We start from the raw sequence: 7,484 nt of genomic DNA on the forward strand, positions 1-7,484 counted from the left end.
AGTTACTGTATTTATGATGGTCCTGTATCTATGATGTTAATGAAACTATGATGTTACTGTATCATATTGTTGATGGATGTATGATCTTACTTTATTCTAGAAGTTACTGCATACGTGATGTAACTGTGAATGTGATGTTACTTCGTCAGTGATGTTCCTACACGTGTGGTGTTCGTTTTTCTATGATGTTACTGTTTCTGCTTTTTTACTGCATATCTGATGCTAATGTATATATGATGGTGCTTTATTCTTGATGTTACTTATCAATGGTGTTGATGCTTCTGTGATGTTACTGTGTCTATGATGTTATTGTATCTATGATGTAACTGTATTTCTGATGTTGCTGTATCTATGTTACTGTATCAATGATGCTAGTGTTCCTGTGATGTTACTGTGGCGGGGATTTTTCTGTCTCAATAATGTTACTGTATCTATGTTACTTGACTACATGTACACACATCCCTCCCGAGTCTAAACGCAGATTTGCTTGGCCATCTTGGCGCACAGAACAGTCCATCATTTGTACATTTGTCAAAACAATTCTGAAACTTGAGGAAAAAACCATGAAGCGATCCTGTTGTATTGTTTCCTATCCACGTGACTTAACATGTGACCGAGGAAATAGGGGGCCCAGTACCTAAAGGCGCCGCAATTCGCTTTTGCTTCTGGGGGTCTAACTATGTGTCTAGATTGTTCAGCAACAAATATAAGAGTTTCATGAAAATGGAAACGTCTGAGATCTGCATCCACTTCGGACGTTGCGCGCGGTGAACTCAAGTTTAAACAGGCGTTAACCAAACTCACCCTCTCGTCACATGTGTCTCCATGACCATTCTTAATTGATTCACGCAGGGTTGCGCACGTGCATGAAAATATGTCCATGACAAGTTGTCATGGACATATTGTCATGCACGTGCGCAACCTCTCCCCTTATGTGAAGTTTAGCTTACACAGAACAGCTGTTACTCCGGAACGGACCATTCTTATACCGAGATCATTCAGAGATTAACTCCCTTTGTACACATGTAGACGTCCAAGCAGTGCTGGTCTGGGACTGGAGGCTCTATATAAGGAATACTGTATATGAATGAAACGTATACGCCCTCAGATTTATGCCAAGATGCTTAAGAACAGGGTGAACATAAGCTTACAGAACAAGAATTTAAACCCGGTTATGTCTGTATGAAAGTGAGTAAAACTTAGTAATAAGATGTTTATTCCTATAATGTACACGACGGCTGTGAGGTTAGTTGGAGGGACAGTCGACCTTCCCGAGGACCTTGCTTCCTTGCATAACTCCCATGGCGTCCACACAGAAACAGTGACCTGCAACACGTGGTGAAATGGTTAGTATCTTTGTTGAGGATGATGATGCTGATGATGAGGTTGATGATTATGACTATTTTTTGTATAATTCATAATTTCATGTTCTTAACTGTTGGATATATCATCTGTCTTGACAAGGAGAACATGCATGATGAAGGTCAAAACGATAAATGTAACATGGTTATGCGTAAGCTCTTTCTGAGCGCAGTCTTTGGAGAAACTTGTCCAGCTAGCCAAATAAACGTTGAGTTTGGTACTAGGCATCTACATACATCAACACTGTCTTGGTTACTAAGAGACGTCGTCTGACATTACAATGTGTTGTGCAGATAAGTGGAGCAGTGGGTCATTGTATAACAGCTTAGTCCCTTCAGTGCATGGATACACAGGGATTATTACATGAGTGTGTGTGTCATACTGTCATACTGATTTTGCTAAGGGTTTTATGTGGCTCATATTTCCCGACTGTGAGTGTTCATGCGCGTTTCGTCATATTTATTATTATTTACGCTGGAATTAGTGGAATTGAACAAGCACTATCACATATCTCAACAATGATGGGCTGTGACGTCATTACATATTACGTCAACAATGAGGTCATTGTTACGTTAACAACGATGTCTTCATTACGTGAAATCATTGTTGCAGTGTTCTCCCTGTGGGTGTTTACTATCTTGCTAATCTCCACCCATATTGGCAACAGAAAGCTAATATCCCCGAATGAACTAGCCATATCCCCAAATCGAATTATACTTTAGATATTCGTTCAGTGGTACGAAGATATTTGGGTTAAAGTCTTGTAATCGTTTCAATTCGAGTTTGAGTTGTCAGATAAATGTCTAAATGAGAAACACAGCTAGGATTAGTTTGAGAGAACCTATCCCATCTTTGACTACAAGTATTGTCTCACCCGAGAAGTCGCACTGCTGGGGTGTGAAGTTACCATCGGCATTACAGTCTGGCGTCCACTTGCTGGCGTAAATAACCATGGTCATCAACGACGCATCCTCATCTGCTGACATTTGGTCTTCGTGGATCCTAGAAAGTCACGTTATGGCTTCAGATAACACTAAACCAGGCTCGGACATTGACAAACACTGTCAAACATAACACTAAACCAGCTTCGAACATTGACAAACACTGTCAAACACAACACTAAACCAGGCTCGAACATTGACAAACACTGTCAAACACAACACTAAACCAGGCTCGAACATTGACAAACACTGTCAAACACAACACTAAACCAGGCTCGAACATTGACAAATACTGTCAAGCACAACACTAAACCAGGCTCGAACATTGACAAATACTGTCAAGCACAACACTAAACCAGGCTCGAACACTGACAAACACTGTCAAACATAACACTAAACCAGGCTCGAACATTGACAACCACTGTCAAACATAACACTAAACCTGGCTCGAACATTGACATACACTATCTAAAACGCCTTGTGACACGGGGGAAGAAGAACAAAAACACTTCATTATCATTTGCCATTTGTTCAGATGAAAGTACAGACAATGCGTATAACATGTCCAATAAATATATAGCTAAACAGTGGTTCATCAAAATATTCATAAACAAAGAGCAACACTATATTCAATAACTATACAACTGCTTAAATCAAGGCCAGATCAAGGTCATCCATAGTATATATATTCGTTCATAAGAGTGTCGGGTTGATAATTGTGGTACCAGGCAGTGATTTCATCCAGCACACGTTTATGGTCGTGTGTACAGATGACACTACATCAATAATGCAAACCTATATACATTACACTAAGTGCAAATACCCGCATTAGAATATGTCCCCAGTAGCCTAGCCCTGCTCGTACGAGTCGACGTGGCTGAATGCATGTCATCGGTCGGCGTGGGACGTTGTTCACAATATCAATCACTGGATTGCTCAAATCCGATTCTATAAAGGCCGTTGGCATATAGCTGGAATAATGTTGCAGAGTTAAACATCTAACTAAACAAATTATACAAATACTAACACAAAGATAAGCACAACAAACATACACATATACTCTCAAGCAAGCATGCATACGTTTGGTTTTGGTGGTGTTCACACATGTTCCTCTGCCAAGGACATTCATGATCCCGTTGTCCCCGGACTTACACTGGAGGCCAGCATCACACTGGCCAATAGAAGGGCTCCCAAACATCAACGTGGCCTGACACGTCTCCCCCTCCACCTGTAACACAGCATGGGAGACACAGAGTCAGGCTGACCACTCCATGCAAGTACACCACCATTGACATATGTAAAGCTACCAGGTGGATAAGTACACGGCAAAGATCTTGGTGTTTCTTGTCATCAACCCACCACTACCGATCCTTTAAACCACACCCACCCTCCCCGACCCAATGCCTGACCCACTCATCCCACCCCCTGCCTACCCCAAAAAGAAGTAGTTTCACTACATAACCTTCAAACTTTCAACCAATTTCTTTGAATTTATTTAAAATAAAAGCTTCTTGTAGTTTGGGGTTGGCCAAGCATAGCTGACAAGACACACGGGCAACTTATCACTTTGTCTGATTGAGTGATGTGAGGGATTTAACAAGCACATACGGCAGGGCTTTATTCGCATTGGAGATGACATGACACACACTACACCACGTGCACACTGAAACGGAGATCCCAACACCCAACCTACTCTTTGACGTGGCCTTGAGTGAGTGAGTGAGTTTACGTTAGCCTCCAAAAGTGAGTGAGTGAGTTTACGTTAGCTTTCAACGGTGAATGAGTGAGTAACCCACTGTTACACAGTGATATCTTTGAAAGGGGTCAGTTTACGTTAGCCTCTAAGAGTGAGTGAGTGAGTGAGCCACTATTACACAGCGATATCTTTGAAAGGAGTTAGTTTACGTAAGCTTCCAAGAGTGAGTGAGTCAGTTTACGTTAGCCTCTAAGAGTGAGTGAGTGAGCCAATGTTACGCAGCGATATCTTGAAAAGGACACCGAGAGCAAACTTCCCAAAATAGAATCTAGGTCAATATTTTATAGACAAAATTATATAGACCTTGAGATAATGGAATAAGACGTACAATGAACACCAGTCAATATTATTATCATATCATGACCCCAGAGTAAGACAAGGAAAGTAGTATATGGATAATATTTGGATAGTTTATAGCAGCTGTAACAATATTGTTAATACTCGCACAATTCACAACGAATACGTGGTGAGGCGCCATGGGCAGATTTAAAATGGCGTACATCTTAGTATGTGACAAAAAGGTATTGCAAGAGAACATAGACTTTGAAAGATTTGTAAAACTGATTGTTTTAAAGATGAATATCACTTTTTATGTGTATGTCCAGTGTATAATGGTTTAAGAGCAAAATACCTAAATAAATATTTCTACCACAACCAAAATGGTAACAAATTTTGTAAATTAATGAGATTTGATTGTACAGAAACTATGAGAAATTTATCTATGTTCATTTATCAAGCTATGAAACTAAGACAATGTATAAGTTTGTAACACGCCCCACACAATGTACTAATGGCCTTTGACCTCATCACAACCAAGAATAAAGAGTGAAGATTGAAAACATGAAAGTGTGAGTGAGTGAAAGATCCTTTGTATACCTTAGCACAGACATCACTGCAGCCACAGAATCCCCCTCCCTTGATGACAGAACCAGCACAGTTGAGGGGAACTTGCTTCACCCCTTCACACAACTCAGGAATACATACAATGGCATTTGCTGCACCCCAAAATACCACAAAAACAGCAAAACAGATCATGGCGTCTTGTCAGAATCGTCACAAAGAACAGAACTGGAGCTGGGTGGTAATCTTATCTACAGTAGGCCGCTGTCGTAGCGATGTTTGGTTTTCATAATCACGTGACTCGGACTTGTCCCCGATGCGTCATGATCTTATTGTTTAATAAAGGGAGGTGGGTAGCTAAGTGGATAAAGCCTCTACTTGTCTCTCCTTCGACCCGGGTTCGGTTTTCTGCATGAATGGTGCAATTATAATGGATAGCCAAGCGGGTAATGCCCTTACTTGCCTCTCCTTATTTTCAAGTGGCTTGAATAATGGTAAAAGTGGTTCCTTGGAGAAAATCTGACCCGCAAGGGTGTATTGTCCGAGGATAAAACAAAGATTTGACCTATTGCAGCCTACTGAATGACTGAGTAGAACTGTCGTCATGTGACCAAGACACGATAGCCACTGCCAGATAAAGAATCAAAGACGATCATCTGAAACCTGTTATGATCAATATCCTTATTAAAAATAATGTTCCTGTGATTTTTGATCTTATCAAACTACATTTTCTGTGACATTCGACTTTCAACTTGATTATTAATAGTGGTGCAAATGAACCATATAATTTGTCGATAAGGATCCTTACAACTCATCAATAATCAATAATAATTGAACTTTATTAAATCACCCAACTGTTGACCTATGACAACGGGTGCCATTTAATTGGGCACTGTAGCTTAATGTCTATCATAAGCACAAAAATACAAATGAATACGGTGTAGCTTTTATTAAATCACATGGCAAATAGTTCCACAGTATTTAATAAGCATAATGAACTATGCCAGGTGCTTGACCACAGCTCAAAATACAATTTATTTTAAAATTTACAATTTTTTAAACTTATACTTTCTAACTCCTTGCATTTATCCCATGGTTGGACGGTGGGTGGCAGATTATCCTAGTCTGTATTCGTCTGTAACTGTGAGATGTACACGAGAAAGCTGGTGCGAAACATGCTTCAATACTGGGACTGTCACACATCCGCGTCTGGAGATTATACACGTGTTTTCTATGGGTGAATCACTGCTATAGAGTGATCTTGAAAACGCCTTAAGCTACTGTCTTCGGGTATAACATACACTGTGACGACCGCATGATTTTAAGTTAGGCAAGCTACCCAATTCGGAAAGGGTCTCCAGTCAATTAGTTCTACAAACCAACTTGTCCGTATGCTCTAAGACGCGGGTATTATTTGTTTGGCATCCCATTTTATGCTTTGTCGAAGTCATCGATCCTACCGAAGGATCGAATTATACAAAGACAAGATGAGGAAACGATCGACACTATCCGTAAGAGGATCTTCAAACCATTACTGCGTCACATGCTCAAGGCAGCGGTGGGCTGATAATGGAACTGGGACACCGTCGAAACATACCCGCCTTGCGGCGTCTTCGTGATGATGACACTTTATTGCGGTCTCTACAGATGAGGTTTTTGTGCTTCTCCGTTGAAGCCTCATTCTGGGAACCCGAATAATAATAATAAACAAACGGGAGTGGCTCTCAGTTATATGTATACATGCTGTACACGATAGGATTGCGCGACTACAGTGAGTGTACTCGCATCTTATCTGCGTTGACGGGCTGTTGTTAGTTGTTGTGCCAGGACTAGCGGACCGAAGAGGTGTAGCCCTTGGATATCGCTTACGGAGATATCTCGTAAGTAGTGGGAGGCGAAGACCATGTCGGGCTTCCAGAAGCATTCTTCCATGACAGCACAGTGATATGTCCTCGCGATCCTCGGGATGTAGAATCGAAGCCACAGACGGGATGATGAATAGCCTGTCGGGTTGACCGGGAATGTGGTTCTTTGCCATGAAATCCCATCGCAGACCCAGATGCACCTTGCCATGGTTGTGCCTCTCGAAGCGAATCCTGTTTACATACAAGGCCTGTATCTCGCTGACCCTCGCAGCAGGAGCAAGGGCCAGAAGAAAGACTGTCTTGAGTGTGATCTGTTCAAAGTTGTTTTTTTTCTGCCAAGGGTTCATATTCTGCTGACGTCGTCAATTGTCGTAATATCACGTTCAAATCCCATTTGGGTGGACGAAATCTGGACGACTGGTCGGCGAGTTTATAAGTGCGGAGAAGCGCTTGGAGTTCGGGGACTACAGCTATCTGTACGCCCGTTGTGGTAGCGATGACTGAATTAAGAGCTGATAGATATGTAGATAATGTAGAGCCCTTCAACTTCCGAGTGGAGCGAAGGTGTTGGAGGTATTCTGCAACTTGTTGAGGGGAGGCGGTGGTCGGTGTATCAATCCATTTACCGCGGCAATATCCCTCGAAGGCTTTCCATTTATCATCGTACAACGCTTTTGTGGAACTACGATGAGCCTCAGTGATGGTGTTCGCTACTCACCT

The 7,484-nt window shown here is 41.6% G+C and overlaps 1 pseudogene; it reads right to left on the reverse strand.

Annotated features, from left to right (window-relative positions):
- Positions 1-1,199: 1,199 nt before the first annotated feature.
- On the reverse strand, positions 1,200-5,134 carry LOC139467194 (uncharacterized; annotated as a pseudogene).
- Between the last annotated feature and the right edge of the window lie 2,350 nt (positions 5,135-7,484).

This window comes from Haliotis cracherodii, unplaced genomic scaffold (genome assembly GCF_022045235.1).
Source record: "Haliotis cracherodii isolate W230 unplaced genomic scaffold, xgHalCrac1.p SCAF_19, whole genome shotgun sequence".
Taxonomy (NCBI): domain Eukaryota; kingdom Metazoa; phylum Mollusca; class Gastropoda; order Lepetellida; family Haliotidae; genus Haliotis; species Haliotis cracherodii.